Source organism: Cnephaeus nilssonii, assembly GCF_951640355.1.
Source record: "Cnephaeus nilssonii genome assembly, chromosome: 7".
Taxonomy (NCBI): domain Eukaryota; kingdom Metazoa; phylum Chordata; class Mammalia; order Chiroptera; family Vespertilionidae; genus Cnephaeus; species Cnephaeus nilssonii.
In genome coordinates, this window is record NC_137078.1 from 19,674,445 (window position 1) to 19,691,642 (window position 17,198).

At 43.6% G+C, this 17,198-nt stretch overlaps 1 protein-coding gene and 1 pseudogene across 2 annotated transcripts in view; both read right to left on the reverse strand.

Annotated features, from left to right (window-relative positions):
• ELOVL2 (ELOVL fatty acid elongase 2) overlaps positions 1–17,198 on the reverse strand; it is a 68,005-nt gene that overhangs the window by 42,093 nt on the left and 8,714 nt on the right. The gene's annotated exons all lie outside the window — the stretch shown is intronic.
• LOC307103825 (pre-B-cell leukemia transcription factor 2-like) lies at positions 14,336–15,611 on the reverse strand (annotated as a pseudogene). Its single transcript has one exon. The product of its transcript is annotated as a pre-B-cell leukemia transcription factor 2-like (transcript).

A 17,198-nucleotide genomic window follows, 5' to 3' on the forward strand; every position in this document is an offset into this window, starting at 1 on the left:
TCCCTCCCTCCCTCCCTCCCTCCCTCCCTCCCTCCCTCCCTCCCTCCCTCTCCCTTCCTCTTTCTCTAAAATCAATAAAAATATATTTTTTAAAATGGTATCTGAGCCATTGTGCTCCAGGGAGAGAATGTCCGCTACCCAGGATGCAGATGAAGGGATGCTAGGAAAATCGCCGGACTGCAGCTTTTATCTGATTATCCTATTTCCCTGAATTCCAAATCCTTTACCTACACTTTTCTTTTCCTTATAAAAAAGGTCGGTTTGAGATAAGATGTAAGACTGTCCTTAGAGCACATAATCCACCATCTTCTTAGATCTCTACCATCTGAATAAAGTGCCCATAAAGATTTAATCCTTGTACTTACTGGTTCGGGTAGTGACAGGTACCATGAATAACAACTTTTCTGGTTTCATATTCTGGCAACTCTGGAGGGATAGCTTCAGGGCTCTCCCGGAAGTTTGGATATTTGGCAGAGTCCCATTGGTTGCCTGGACCGGGGGGCCCTGGAGTGTGGATTTGGAGACTCCCTAGCATCTGCCAAGTGATTTCATTTGGGGACTCTCTCTAACCCATCACTTTCACTTTTAAAAAAAGATGTTTTTATTGATTTCAGAGAGGAAGGGAAAGGGAGAGAAAGATAGAAACATTGATGAGGGAGAAACACCAATTGACTGCCTCCCACAAGAGGAGGATTAAGCTGGCAAGCAGGGCATGTGCCCTGGTGGGGAATCAAATGGGTGACCTCCTGGTGCATGGGATGTTGCTCAATCATCTGAGCCACACCGGCCGGGCTGCCTTCACTTTCAATTGAATTGATGTGCTTTCTGTTTCAGGATTACAGTCCTGGGTTATGACTTAGGTCAGTCAGCAGGAATTAAGGTACCTTCTGGTTTGGTTTGTGTGATCTACAGAGCTCCATCTGGTAGAATGGGGGGAAGAGCCTCCGTTCAGGGAAATAGCCCTTTCAGGCAAGTTTTGGCTTATAAAATTACTAGTGGCCTGGTGCACGAAATTTGTGCATGGGGGTCGGGGGGGGGGGAAGGGATGTCCCTCAGCCTGGCCTGCACCCTCTCCAATCTGGAACCCCTCGGGGGATGTCCAACTGCCAGTTTAGGCCCGATCCCACCCGGCAGTTGGACATCCCTCTTGTAATCCGGGACCACTGGCTCCTAACCACTCACCTGCCTACCTGCCCGATTGCCCCTAACCACTCTGCCTGCCAGCCTGCTCGCCCCCAACTGCCCTCCCCTGCCAGCCTGATCGCCCCTAACCACCTCTGCCTCGGTCCCGCCACCATGGCTTTGTCTGGAAGGATGTCTGGAAGGTCTCCTGGTCTAATTAGCATATTACCCTTTTATTAGTATAGATGGCTAAAAAGAAAATGATTTTTACTATATTGGTGTGTTTTCTGCCTCCAGATGGTAGAACTAGGGTGTAATATTTTATTGGCCTAAAGAAATTAAATACTTACATAGATTAATAAGCAGGATCCTGTGGTCTGCACAAAATATTTAATATTAAAACCAGTTTAAGTTTTACTGACATCTTTTAAAGTTATTGCCATAAAATATGTTTGTTTTACCCAGGTTTATGAGAAGTTGATGTTATGATCTTTTGGTTAAGTTTGGCAACCTTCCCAAAGTTTAAAATTTAAGACACTTTTTTAAACCGAGAAATGACTTTGAAGTATTCCAATGGGGCCTTGGAATACCTCAAAGATTTGTTCTTTCTTCTTGAAAAAGAGAAGTTTTTTTAAAAAAACTAATTAGGCCTATTTAATATGCTTGAAATCACCTGGGAAGCTTTGCCCAATAAAATAATAATAACTATGTTCTATTTGTATACAAACACTCGGTGTACTGGTTAATAATGTGGATTTTTTTAATAGATGGAGTTACACATATGTTGATATATATGCAATTTGATATGTATGCTATTTTGTTGTATTGACAACAAGCTTCAAAACTTCATGTCAAATTTTCTGAAGGTGTTAACATCATAGATATTGCTACGCTTAAAAATGTAGAATTTCGTGCCAAAAAAAAAAAAAGAGCATTTGTGGGAAGTTTTAATTCATTACTTTTTTTTTTTTTTTTTGGAAGAAAAGTGCTGCTGAAAGTTATTGTATACTTCGGGAAGCTTATGGTGAACATGCTCCATCTCAAGATACTTGTGAACGCTGGTTTAAATGCTTTAAAAGTGATGATTTCAAAGTGAAAGACAAAGAATGTCCCGGTCAACTGAAAAAGTTTGAAGACCAACAATTACAAGCATTATTGGATGAAGATGAGTGTCAAACTCAAAAACAACTTGCAGAAAGATTAAACGTTGCTCAGCAAACAATTTCTGATCGTTTACAAGCAATGGGAAAGATTTTAAAGGAAGAAAAATGGGTGCCATATCAACTGAAAGACAAATGGAAAACCAAAAAGGTCATCAGTAAAATGTTGCTTCAATGGCACAAAAGAAAGTCTTTTTTGCATCAAACTGTGACTGGCGATGAAAAGTGGATTTATTTTGAGAATCCCAAATGCACAAAATCATGGGTTGATCCAGGTCAACCATCAATATCAACTTCAAGGCCAAATTGCTTCGGAAAGAAGACAATGCTCTGCGTTTGGTGGGATCAGGAAGGTTTGGTGTATTATGAGCTTCTAAAACCAGGTGAAACCATTAATACTGATCGCTACCTATCACCGATAAGGGTTTAATCTCCAACATTTACAGGGAACTCATACAACTTAACAAAAGGAAGATAAACAACCCAATAAAAAAAAAGGGAAACGGACCTAAATAGATACTTTTCGAAAGAAGATAGAAGGAAGGCCAAGAGACATATGAAAACACTAGAGGCCCGGTGCACGAAAATTCGTGCACTCAGTGGAGGGGGTGAGGGGTGTCCCTCAGCCCAGCCTGTGCCCTCTTGCAGTCTGGGACACCTGGGGGGATGTCCGACTGACAGCGTAGGCCCGCTTTCTGGGGGAGCAGGCCTAAGCCATTAGTCAGACATTCTTAGTGCTGCTGCGGAGGCAGGAGAGGCTCCCGCCACTGCCTCTGCACTGGCCAGCCATGAGCCAGCATCTGGCTGAGTGGCGCTGCTCCCCCTGTGGAAGCGCACTGACCACCAGGGTGCAGCTCCTGTGTTGAGCATCTGCCTCCTGGTGGTCAGTGCACATCATAGCGACAGGTTGTTCCAGTTGTTCTGCTGTTAAGGTCAATTTGCATATTACCCTTTTATTATATAGGATGCTCAAAGTCACAAATCATCCAAGAGATGCAAATCAAAATGACAATGAGGTACCATCTCACACTTGTCAGAATGGCTATCATCAACAAATCAACACATGACAAGTGCTGGCGAGGATGTGGAGAAAAAGGAACCCTCATGCACTGCTGGTGGGAATGTAGACTGGTTCAGCCACTGTGGAAAGAAGTATAAAGTTTCCTCAAAAAGTTAAAAATGGAACTCCCATTTGACCCAGTAATACCACTTCTAGGACTATATCCCAAGAACCAGAAAAACCAATCAGAAAGGATATATGCACCCCTATGTTCATAGCAGCACAATTTACAATAGCTAAGATTTGGAAACAGCCTAAATGCCCATCAGCAGATGAGCGGATTAGAAATCTGTGGTACATCTACACAATGGAATACTACACTGCTATAAAAAAGAAGGAGTTCTTACCATTTGCAACAGCATGGATGGAACTGGAGAGCATTATGCTAAGTGAAATAAGCCAGTCGGAGAAAGATAAATATCACATGATCTCACTCATATATGGGATATAATGATCAACATAAACTGATGAACAAAAATGGATCCAGAAACAAGGTGGCACTGAGCAGATCATCCAACCTCAGGGAGAAGGCAGGGGAGGGGGTGGTTAGAGATCAACCAAAGGACGTGTATCCATGCATATTAGCATGACTAATGGACACAGACACTGGGACATGGGGGCTTGCCCTCAGAGGAGTGGCGGGGGGGGGGGTTATTTGGGAGGGGAAAGAAGACATGTAATACTATAAACAATAAAAAAAAGAACTATTTAAGGTAAACAACATTTAAATCAGACCTTAGCTGTAATGAATGACCTTGCTTGTGTTAGAGACCTCTCCTCCCCAGGTTTGCTGCATTCCTTTGAGCCTGAAGAACATGTGCTACTCAAGACTTGGAAGACAGGACCCCAGAGAGTCACTAGAAGAAAAGTGGACTGGATCTTGGGATGTACTCCCACCACCCCAGCCTCGGTGAAGCTGGCAGGAATAAAACCGGGATTCATCACACCAGAGTAAAACAAGTACTGGAAGAACAATGGACCACCATTCTGAAAACAATTATTTTTATTTTTTTCATTACTCTTCGTTTAACCCCATGTTATGGAGAACTTACTCCTTTCAAACGAGATGAAAATGTTTGGGTATATTTAGCAAACAAAATGTTCTAAACATCTCTGACTTTTGTCTTGCAGGAGGAACCTATGTTGAATGAAGTTTCACTTCATGTCTTAGAGGTTTCTTGTACTCCCCTGGAAAGCCTTGGAAATTATTCTTTGTTTCAGCATCTCAATAAGACCACAACCTACTCCGATGTTTATAACTGGGGATCTATGGTAACTCTAAAGGACAGGGAAATGTTTTCCTTAAGAGTCACTAAGGTAGGCCCAGCTGGAGAGTATACAACTTTTGTCAACTGCACTAAAATCTGTTTTATGCTTTCAGCAGGCGTGGAGATGAATTGCCGCACCACCACGAATGTATCTTATGCCTTTGGTCACATCAAATTGCCTGCAGGATAGTTTCTAATATGTGGAAGGACTGTTTATTCCTATGCTCCAGCACACATTTCTGGGAACCATGTTCTCTAGGAAGACTGATGGTGTCTATGCCTCAGAAGCCCCACTCCACCGGGGCGTGACGGAACTCTCCCTGGCACCTGATTTTAACAGTGATTTGCACCTTTTTAGCGCCACTGGATACAGGGTGTCCCAAAAAAAATGTATACACACTTTGAATGATTATAAAGTCGGTGTTTATTAACATGCAGTTCATTTTCAAATTTAAAAGAATCTGTAGAAAAGAATAATTTTTTTTGGGGGGGGTCAATGCTTGTTTTCAAACTGCTGACCATTATGGTCCAGGCACTGCTGATAACTCGAAGTAATGGAATTGCAAACATCAAGAATCATTTCGTTCAGTATTTGTGAGCCTTCAATTCATCAACTATTGCCAGTTTTGTGCCGTAAGCTTTATCTTTTATGTAGCCCCATTAAAAAAAGTCTAGTGATAAATTTTCTTTGTTCAAAACATAGTCTGGCTTCACCCATTATTTCAAATCAGTTAAACCTGAAAAGGAGTAAAAATTAAGTGAGTTATCAGTTGTTAAAGTGTGTATACACTTTTTGGTACACCCTATATATCCTTGACTATATTTGTAATGCCGGTCATAGAAATAAGTAGATTAATATGTGCTATGATAAAAGCCTTGAATGCAACCTCTCAAGCCATTAGTGCCATCAGTCAAGAACTAGGACAAGTTAAAGAAGCAGTATTAGAATATGGCACAACTATAGACTACCTCCTTTTTAAGACATAGTCATGGATGTGAAGAATTTAAAGGATTCTACTGTTTCAACTTGACTGATAATTCACAGCTCACAGAGCATAAAGTAAAATAAGTTAATGAAGTAGTGTCCAAGATAAAACAAAGAGAGGGATTCTTTGGTATTGATTTGTCTAAACTAACCTCCTGGCCACCTACTATTATTGGTCTTAGTGAGGCATTTGTTTTCATCGTTTTTTAGTACCATAGCTTGTTGTTGCAATGTGCCCCCTTCTGTGAATCTGCAATTAAGTGTATTCCTAGAGCCCCTACAAGACTTTCTAATGCTAAGATACATGCCCAACAGCAAAATGAATGCTTCCATATGAAATTAATGTCATAGAAATAAGATAGTTAAAGACTTATGGTATAGTGTGGAAGTATGGGGAACTCAAGAAGTTAAAAATTTTAGCTTTAGTTATAGCTAATAAGCTTGGTTATTAATGCATGTAGAAAGCTAATATTCCAGGAACCTTTGGGCCCCAGGAGGATTGTGAGAAATCAAGATGGTATCTGAGCCATTGTGCTCCAGGGAGAGAATGTTTGATGCCCAGGAGGCGGATAAAGAATCACCAGTCAGCAGATGAAGGGATGCTAGGAAAATCCCTGGACTGTAGCTTTTATCTGACTAATGCTTTTCCCTGAATTCTGAACCCCTTACCAACTTATCATCTGAATTCCAAAATCTTTACCTACACTCTTCTTCTCCTTAGAAAAAGGTCAGCTTGAGATGAGATGGAAGACTGTCTTTAGGGTACATAACCCGCAGTCTTCTCTGATCTCTGCCATCTGATTAAAGTGCCAATAAAGACTCAATCACTGTCTCTACTGGTTCTGGTAGTGACAGGTAGCATGATCACTGACTTTTCCGGTTTCAGTATGTGTCTCAATTTTACTTCTTACACACTCTCAGAGATTTCCCCACTTTGCCTTCTCCTGCCTTCCTAATCCACCCCAATGGATTCCATGTAACCCCCTTTACATCTTCTCCTTTGATTCTAATGTATAAAATAAGTTGCAAAACTGCTTGCCATTCTCTGGAGCATTTTCTCAAGTCTGTTGAGATTTTGCTTCCTGGCAATTGTCAGTTTGGCTCAAATAAATTCTTCTAAGATTTTTTCTTAGGCTGGATATTCTTTTGTTGACAGCCTAATTTCACATGAACTTTTTTAAAAAAAATATTGATTTTTAGAGAGAGAGGACGAGAGAGGGAGAGAGAAACATTGATGAGAGTGAAACATCAATTGACTGCCTCCTGCACTCCCCCCACCATGATTAAACAGGCAACCCCAGGCATGTGCCCTGACTGGGAATCGAAATGTTGCACAGAACAATGCCCAACCAACTGAGCCACATCGGCCACGGTTCACATGAACTCTAACATAGCTATATGAAGTGTTAATATTATTATATCTAAAGTAACTATCTAACTTTCTAAAGAGTATCCTTTTGTACATAGAAATTTAATATATTTAGGTAAAACAATATTTGAAAATATCTGAAGGGTTCTGATATGATTACATCTCCATTTCTTAAACTTACCCTTCTGTGTTTTATGAAAAATGACTTTTAAAAAGTATTACAGTAAAAATTAACATACTTATTTGTAAGAATTTCTTTCCTAACACATAGCGCTATAAAAGCATAAGAATTAGCTCTGTATGGATCAGAGATTTTGTCATGAATAGGAACAGGAAGGAAAAACAGAGAGTGATTTTTAAACCTCAGATGAACCAGCAGTACCTTATTGGTTCTCATAATATCAGAGAATCATAGACATCTAATTCAACTTTTCACCCACACCTGGTAATAATTGCTTTCTACCATAATTCTGATAGAAATTCATCCACCTTACTGGGAAAACTTCAGAGAAAGACTTCTGCTACTATGCAAAATAGCACATTCTAATTTTAAAATATTTCTTGTTTTTAGAAAACCCTTCCCTATTCTAAGCTAAAAATATTTCTCTATAAACTGTTTCCCACCAATCCCAGTCCTTCCCTCTGAAGACATACACACTAATAGTATTTTTCTTCCACATGAGAGCCCTCCAGATATTTGACGCCAGGCATCATTTGACACAAGCCTCCAAACAGCCTCAGCAAATTCAACTTTTCCTATTCTCCTTTCACTCCCCCCTTCCTCCCTTTGCCTGACCTTCCCTGCTTCCCTTTCTCCCTCTCTCCACAAGCTCTAGGTATATTAGACACATGCTCATATATGAAATGAGCTCCAGACCCTCACCTTCCTGGGAATTCTTTTCTAGATTTATTCCAGTTTGTCAACATCTTTTTTTTACAAGAGCTCTCAGGAGTGAACATTTTTCAGAATGTGGAGGAACTATTCTCCTTCTTACTCTGAAAGCCCTATTTCTATTGATATAACCAATCCCTTTTGCCTGTGCCTAGTCAAAAGCTTTCCCCTGATACCACTCCTCCAAATGGAACTAATTGTTGGTGGTAAAATCTGCAGACACATGGATTTCTCGTCCATCAACCAAATGACTAGAGTTTCTTCATAACAATGTAAGTTGCTTTGGTTACAAGCCGTCTTTTCCTCTTTGTGGGGTTTGGTTTTGCATTGAATTTGGAAGTAGCATTTTAACTCCATAATAGATTAAAATAGCTCCTTGTTGCCCTTGCTGGTTTGGCTCAGTGGATAGAGCATCGGCCTTCAGACTGAAGGGTTCTGGGTTCGATTCCAGTCAGGGCACATGCCCAGGTTGCAGGCTTGATCCCCAGGAGGGAGTGTGCAGAAGGCAGCCAATCAATGATTCTCTCTTATCACTGATGTTTCTATCTCCCTCTCCCTTCCTCTCTTAAATCAATAAAAATATATTAAAAAAAATAGCTCCTTGTCCTAGAGGAAGGCTGCACCGTCCTGCCACTCAGATAGTGATTATTTTTAGCCAATCCTGTGTCTTGTGGGGGAGAGGTGGTCACTTAAGGCTATTGTTAGACAAGTAGCATGGCATTCCGTGTGGTTTGTTGCAAATAATGGAAGTTTCACAGGGTCCTGGTCTTTGCTCTGACACTAAGTAGCTGCAAATAATGGAAGTTTCACAAAGGTTCTAGTCTTGGCTCTGACACTAAATAGCTGCATAACCTTGGGCAAAACATCGCCATTATCTATAAAAGGAGAAAAATAATCCTGACTTCACAATATTGTGAAGATTAAGTGATGTCATGTTTGGAAAAGCATCTAAGACAGGCCTGTATACTAAGTAGAAATAGACATCCATTCAGTGTCCTGCATTTTTAAATTCCAATTCAGTGGCATATCATCATATCCTTATATCTCCCACTGCCATCATACTTGGAAAATTTCAAGGGAGGCGACATTCATTATACAGGGGAAACGTCTTTTCTTTAGTCAGTGCTTGTCTCAACAGTGATTTTTTTTTTAAATCAGCAGTGGTGTAAAAAGGAGAGTAGCAAAATTCCAGTTTGAGGTGTAACACTGGAAATGGATCCAAGGGATATTCGACATAAGTATTTTCAAAGACAACACTGGGTAAACGAGGGACTAGAGAAAGAAAAGTGAGAGGATAGGACATGCAGTGGGTTCAGAGGCTTTTCATAACGTTCGATTAGGAAACACAAAAATTTATGGTGTATAATTTGAGTAAAAATGCTTTCCTTTTATACTTCTTTCCCCAACTTGCCTCAGTTTCCCTATCTGCAAAAAGGAAATGACAGTACCAACTCCAAAGGTTGCAGGGAGGATGTGTGAATACAGGAAAGGTTCTTACAACAGTACCTGGGACATAGTAAGAATTCAATAAGTGTTATTAAATGTTGCTAATTGCTATTATTGTTAGTATTTGCTATGCTTCTTTCACACATGGGAAAATATCCTTATTCCTTTAACTGATGCTGAGAATGGCAAACATGCCCTACATTGTCCTTTTGTTCTCTAAAACTGCACGGATGCTCAGCCTGATCCCGTAAGAACTTTCCAATGTTACTGGTAAATCAACCAAGAAGAAAGGATTAGGGGTTAAGAAAACAGTAGAAGGCCCTCCTGCCCTGTGGCTCACCTGTCCTTCATGTGCTACACCTACCAGATCTCTGACCTGAGACTCTAACGCAGATCCCAAATCCAAACCTATTTTAACTTGGGAAAAATGTAAAGGCATAAAAATGTAGAGAATGGCAAAATAAATATATCACACATGTTAAAACTGTGTCATATTTGTTTCAAATATTTTAATATTAATTCAATAAATATCTTTGAATATACCTACGAGGTGCTGGGAACTGAGAAATAAAATCTAATAAACTTGTCATTTCCTTTGTCTATCTCCCTAATCCTGTGTCCCGTGTTCCCTCCTCAGATATAAGTATTGTAATAAATTTGATGTCAAGCCTTCCAGATTTTTATACATCTATATTCACAACAAAAATAGTACTGCTTTGTACATGTGTACACACATATATATAAATTACCTCATACTTATCTTTCTGCAGCTTGATCTATCATGTTGTTACTAGTTCATTCACTGTAACTGCTGTATCATATCCCATCATGTTATGGAGTATATTGTTATATATCTATTTCCTTACTGATGGATATTTCAAGTTGCTCCAGTTTTTTGCTATTACAAAAAATGGTGCCTTTATACTAATCTCCTTGTGTTTATAAGTGAGAATTTCTCTGGGAATAAATCTAGTTGTGAAATTGCTATGTTGTTTGAGAAATATACTTTTAATTTTAGTAAAAACTACCATATTGCTCTAAAAATTTCATGGGATTCTCTGTCAGAATTTTAAACTTTGCCAAGTTCACGGGTGTGGAATGGTTTTGATTTGCATTTCCTTATTACTACTGCAGTGGTCCATGTCTGTAAAATGTTCATTGGCTGTGCAGATTTCCTCTTCAGTGAGCTGCCATTTAATAACTCTAATCCACATTTCTAATGGATTGCCTGTCTTCTGTTTATTGATTTATAAAAGTTATTTGTATATATAACAACCTATAATGCTATACTGATTGCAAATACCTTCTTTTAGTCTGCTGCCCTTTTTTTTTTTTTAATCTCTGCCTATGATGTCTTCCGTCATCTCAAAATTTTAAATTTTGATATGGTCAAACCTGTCACTTTTTATGGTCTGTTTTCAGTCTTGCCGCAATTGTCTAGGGTACCAGGAAAGACAGTTGGTATAATGAAGCAAGCAATGGGGTAGAAGACAAGAGACATAGGTATAAAGTGGGTCTGAATCCCCAATCCACCATTCACTTAGTTGTAGGACTACTAGTAAATAATATAATCTCTGAGTCTGTTTCCTTAAACATAAGAAAGCTAATTTACACATCTGTCTATTTACCCAACAAGTATTCTTTAAGTATCTATGATGTGCTAGTCCATCCTAGTGCTGAAATTACAGTGGAAAATATGATATTCAAAATTCTTGCCCTTATAGAGCTTATATTGCAGTGGGGGAGATAGATAATAACCAAGTAAACAAAGATTTTAAAAAAAGCAACAAGCTAAATAACATACAACTGAGATAATACTGTGAAAATGTCCTCTAAATTTAGAAGTATTATACAGCCCTAGCTGGTTGCTCAATGGTTAGAGCATCGGCCAATGGACAGAAGGGTTGCAGTTTCGATTCTGGTCAAGGGCACACATCATGGTTGCAGGCTTGATCCCTGGTCCAGTCGGGGACATGCAGGAGGCAACCAACTGGTGTGTCTCCCTCACATAAATATTTCTCTCTCTTTGTCTCTCCCCCATCCCTTCCACTCTCTCTAAAAATCAATGGAAAAATATCTTTGGGTGAGGATTAACAAAAAAAAGTACTATTCAAATATGGTATTATAATTACTATTATTAGGGACATTGTAGAAAGTTCCCCTAAAGTTGCTCACTAATTGAAGATGTAATTATTCTATTTTCTTTTCTTTTTTTTGTTTGTTAATCTTTAGCTGAGGATACTTTTTCCATTAATTTTTTAGAAAGAGTGAAAGGGGGGAGAGAGAGAGCAAGAGCAAGAGCGAGAGCAAGAGCGAGAGCAACAATGATGTGAGAAAGACACATCGATTGGTTGCCTCATGCACATGCCCCAACAGGGGCTGGGGACTGAACCTGCAACCCAGGTATGTGCCCTTGACTGGCACTCAAACTGCAACCCTTCAATGCACAGACCAACTCTAACCACTGAGCACACTGACCAGGACAAAGGTGTAATTATTCTATTTTATGTGAACAGGAACTGATAGGGAGACAAGCCATACAGATGTCCACTAGAAGGACAAATTTTTACACTGGAGGGCATCATGGCCTTTCACCAGAAACTCAGAAACTTCACTCCCTTTGGTTCGTCCAGCCTTGTTGCACCAGTCCTCCATGCAGCACCTTCACACCAGCCAGCTGGTCTGTTCACTGCCCTCAACACGTTCAATGTGCCTTCTACTTTTTCACCGGATCTCAGCTTCTTTTAACACTGTCCTTTCCTAAACCATGCAAAGTTTCATATTGTCCACTTATTTCAGTTTTACACCCACACTTAAAGTTCTAATCAATTTTCACTACTTTCAAACTGACAGGGAAAAAGTGGGAAAAGAAGCTATGTACATATATGTATTCACTTTCCTCATTATTTTCAATACAATATATAAATCCAATAATCTGCTCTACTTAGGGTTTTAGCAACTGAAATAATGCTGATCTAGTGGGAAAGGCAGAGAGTGAGAAAACTTTTCTTGCAGGGAAAATTTTTAGGGGGTAAGGCATCAGATTAAGGGCTATAAAGAAGCTCAAGACATAGGCAATTTGATGTAGGCAGTTGGACAAACAGCTAAGGCTTGATCTGATTATGTGGAGCTCTTGGGATTTTCTAAAGTTGTGATTCAAATCCATGAAACAATTTTCAAAATACATTGTTTTATAATTAGTACATCCATAGGTGAGAACTACTCAGTAAGAAAAACTTTTTACCTTGTTTTTTAATCCTTACCCAAGGATATGCTTATTATTTTATATATACTAGAGGCCCGGTGCACAAAATTTGTGCATGGGGCAGGGGTGGGGAGGTCCCTCAGCCCAACCTGCACCCTCTCCAATCCAGGGTCCTCGGGGGATGTCCAACTGCCAGTTTAGGCCTGATCACATCCCTCTCACAATCTGGGACCTCTGGCTCCTAACTGCTCACCTCCTGCCTGCCCTAACCACTCTGCCTGCCTGCCTGATCCTCCTAACTGCCCTACCCTGCCAGCCTAGTCACCCCTATTAACTTTCTTTTTTAATCTTATCCCCTTCACACACAATTGTATTTGACTTCCTTATTAGCTTCTCCCTCTCACACAATTTTTCTCTCTTCTTTATGTAATACTTTTTCCTACTGACTCATTTATCAACTTTTCTTTCCTCCTTATTTCCTACTTCTGTTCCATCATCCTTCTTCCCATCTTTCTCCTACTCTCCCTCCCTCCCCACATTCCTCCTTTCCTTTATCTTTACCCCTGCCCTCCCTCCCCTTTTCCTTCTTTCCCACCTTAATTTTTTTCTTCACTTCCTCCCTCGGACCTGCTTTTCTCCCTCCCCCATTTCTTCCTATTCTCCTTTTAAGCTCTACCGGCTCCCCTTTAAAACTTTTCTTCCCACCCTTTTTCTCTCTCATCCTACCTTTCCCATACATTCTTCTCTACTTACTTCCACTGTTTTAATATCTATCTATCTACCCGCCTAATTATTCACTATCATTTATCTTTTTTCTTTTCTGACTCCTACTTTTAAAATCTGTCCCCAGTACACAACTATATTTGATTTTCATTATAGCTCCTACAGTTCACTCATACTCTTTCCTTCTTTAACTCTGCTGTCTACTGACTCCTTTATAAAGTTCTTCCCTCCCTCCTTCCTTTTTTTTTCTTCACCGAGCAATTCTATTGGTTTAACCCTTTGCACTCGCTTGCTTTTTTCTCAATTCCTTTATTCTACTCGGGATTTAATTTTTTAAATACCCCAGATTTTTACAAAGCGCGGCAGTAGAATAAAAAACTGGAGTTTCTTTTCATACAAACTTATTTATTTGGATTTTTTTATATTTCAAATTATTGATACATTCAAAGAGTAATTTTAATCTCGACATCGGAGTGCAAAAGGTTAAGATGAGCTGCATATGACGTAATAAAGCCATCTGGAGGGGGAGGGGGAGCAGGCCCGGGGGCATGGCCAGGTAATCTGTCCAGAAGTTGTGTGTCCTCATTTTTGGCATCTCTGGTAGGTAGGGCAAGGCTGGCGTCTCCACAGATCCCAGAGCAGATAAGGGGTGGGGGAGAGAGAATGGGTGAAACCAGAGAGAGAGAGAGAGAGAGAGAGAGAGAGAGAGAGAGAGAGAGAGAGAGAAACAGAATAGTCATGTATGTGTATGAGAGAGAATGTATATGTGTCTATAGAGAAACAATAGTTTTGTATGTGTCTATGAGAGAGAGAGAGGATCTGAAAGATAGGATTCTGGGTGTGTTTCTCTGTAAGAAATAGGGAGAGAAAAAGATTGAAAAGAAGGGAAAAAAGGGGAGACAGACCCCACTTTCCCCTTAGGGGAGCCCCTCTCCTTGCCATGTAGTCAGCAACCCCAGCACTGAGTCGGCTGGGGTAGGGCGACCCCATTTGCCCTTCTCCATCTTGTGCTTCTCCTGTGTCTGGGGCTTGTCCTCTGGATGCCTTTGTCCTCTCGACAAGAGTCACCTCGTGAGCCCCCACCCTGTGGCCGTGAGGGGTGAGATCAGTTGGAAGTGTCAGAATGAACGCGCCCTGGTCCTTCTGTTGGGGACGTCACTGAGGACGGGGTCACAGCCTCCTGCCAGCCGCCATTTGCCCTCATTTCCCGAGGGCTGTACATATGGCCTCCCCCGAGGTTATCTCTGTAGCCCCCGGGGCCCATCGAGTGTCGGAGTGATTCCACCTGGGAAGCAGGGTAGGAATCTCCGTTGAGCCCGGGCATCCCCAGAAACATGTCTCTGGATCCTGAAAGACGAAAGAGCCGCCAGAGCCTGTGGAGGAAGCGGGGAGAGGGTGTTGGGGAGCTGGTGCGGCTGTGGCCCCCCTGGGTGACAGACACGGCCGTCTTGATGGCATAGATGTTTGCCTCCTCTTGAAACTTTCCATATTTTTCTTATAGCGAATCCGCTTGTTGCCAAACCAGTTGGAGACCTGAGAGACAGTGATGCCACACTTCTTGGCGAGCTCCTCCTTAGCCTCCTCACTGGGATATGGGTTACTCAGGTGGGAATAGAAATACTCATTTAGGTGGCCTGTTTGCTGAAGTTCCGGCATTTCCGTCTGGCATCCAGGTGTTTCCATCTGGCGCAGGATCATGACGGCCTTGCAGGTGCTCTGCTTGAGCTGCATCTGGATGGCGCTGGACTTATGGTGTGTGATGCTCACCATCCGCTCCATCTCCTTGGGTGCCACGGGCCTCGTGCGGCTCTGCTCCCTCAGCAGGTTCATGACGTGGGTCGTGAACTCATTACACGCCTGCTCATACTTCTCCAGCTCTAAGTGGTAGATATGGCGAGTCTGGGCAAGTTTGCTGCGATAATCTGAGTGTTTGATGGGAGTTGTCAGGGGACATGCCACCCCCGGAAGCTGCTGCTGAGCGCACCCCCCCCACCCCCCTCGCAGGCCAAGCCACGCCTTCTGCCAGAAGCTTGTTGTCCAAGCGCATAATCTGGGGGTCCACCGGCTCCTCCTCCTGGGAGCTTCGGATGCTGAGGCCGGTCGTCTCCTTGATCTCACACAGGACACTAAAGAGCGCGGGCTTCATTGGGTGGCAGTTTAGGGCGTGTTTCTTGGCCTGGGCCTCATCCAGGCTCTGGTCCGTGATGGTCAGTATCTGCTGCAGAATGTCCCTGATGTCTTGCTTCCCTCGGTCTCCCGGGACCCCACCCCCTGCCACCCCAACCGGGAGGCTCGCCAGGGCCCCCAGGCTCCCCACCCACCAGCCCCAGGCCCCCCCGGCCCCCGCCTGGATGGGGCGGCCCCAGCAGCCGCTCGTCCATAGCGGGGGCCCTGAAGCCCCTTTCCCTATTCCATCCCTCCCCCACCTGGTTACTTCCCCCCAAACTCACCGGGGCCACTGCTCCCTCCACCCCAACCCCTGCCTGTCTCTCCATCTCCTGGCTCCCCTGGGAGTTCACCCCAGCTCTGAAGGGAGACCTGGGGTACCGGCTGGGCCCCCCACAGGAAGCCCCGGCCCCTGGTGGTGGAGAAAATGGATCCAGAGAGAGAGGAGGCCCAGGCGGGGGTGTGTGTGAGCGAGAGGGAGGAGCCCTCCTTCCCTCCTTAAAGCTTCCGTGGGGGGGGGGGGGGGAGACGTTAACCCCCAGCCCAGGGCTCAGCCCCGGCCAGGTGTATGCTTCCCCCCACTTCCCCGGCCTCCCTGCCGCCGTCCTGCTCCCATTCCCTGCCCGAGACGCCCGGCCCAGCGAGGGTGGCGGAGGCCAGAGCGGCCTGGGTGCTGCTGCCGCAAAGCAGAAGCGCCTCCACCCGGAAGGCCTCAGACCGCCCACCCCTCTGTCTGGGGACCTGCCAACGGCCTGCACCGGCGTCTGGGTGGGGCTCCCCGCTCCGCACTACCTGGGTCCTGCCCCTCGCCGGCGTGTTCCCTTTCTGTATTTCTGTTTCTCCTCTCGGCCTGTCTGCATGCAGGCCTGCCTTCCTCTCCCTCTCCCTTCTTATCCCCTCCTACCTCGGGCCTTGCAGCTGCCTGAGCAGAGGGCAGGGGCGCAGCCTGCTGATCCAGTCGTGACATTATGGCATAACGGACAATTAGCATATTCCTCTCTTACTATATAGGATTATGATATAGGATACTAGAGGCCGATGCACGAAATTCGTGCAAGAGTAGGCCTTCCTTCTCCTGACTTCCCTCTGGCACCTGGGACCCGGGTTTCCCTCTGGCCGCCAGTAGGCACCTGGGACCCAGACTTCCCTCACAGCCCCGGCTTCATCCAGAAGGTCATCAGGAAGGATGTCAGGTCTAATTAGCATATTATGCTTTTTTATTACAGATGGGAGATGGCGATGTAACCACAAAACAACATACATCAAGTCCAACATAACCCGAGGACTGACTGTATAATAAAAGGGTAACATGCAAATTGACCCTAACAGCGGAACGACCAGTTGCTATGACGCGCACTGACCACCAGGGGGGCAGATGCTCAATGCAGGAGGTGCCCCCTGGTGGTCAGTGCGCTCCCACAGTGGGAGCTCCACTCAACCACAAGCCGGGCTGACGGCTGCAAGCGCAGTGGCAGTGGCGGGAGCCTCTCCCGCTTCTTCAGCAGCGCTAAGGATGTCTGACTATGGGTTAGGCATGCTCCCCCAGGGAGCGGGCCTAAGACAGCAGGTGGACATCCCCCAAGGGGTCCCATACTGTGAGAGGGCACAGGCCGGGCTGAGGGACTTCCCTCCCCCCAAGTGCATGAATTTCTTGCACCGGGCCTCTAGTTTTATAGATAAACAAGAAATTCATGCACGGGGGGGGGGGGGGGGGGCAGTCCTTCAGCCCTGCTTGCACCCTCTCACAATCTGCCTGCCAGCCTTCCTGATTGCCCCTAACCACTCTGCCTGTCTGATTGCCC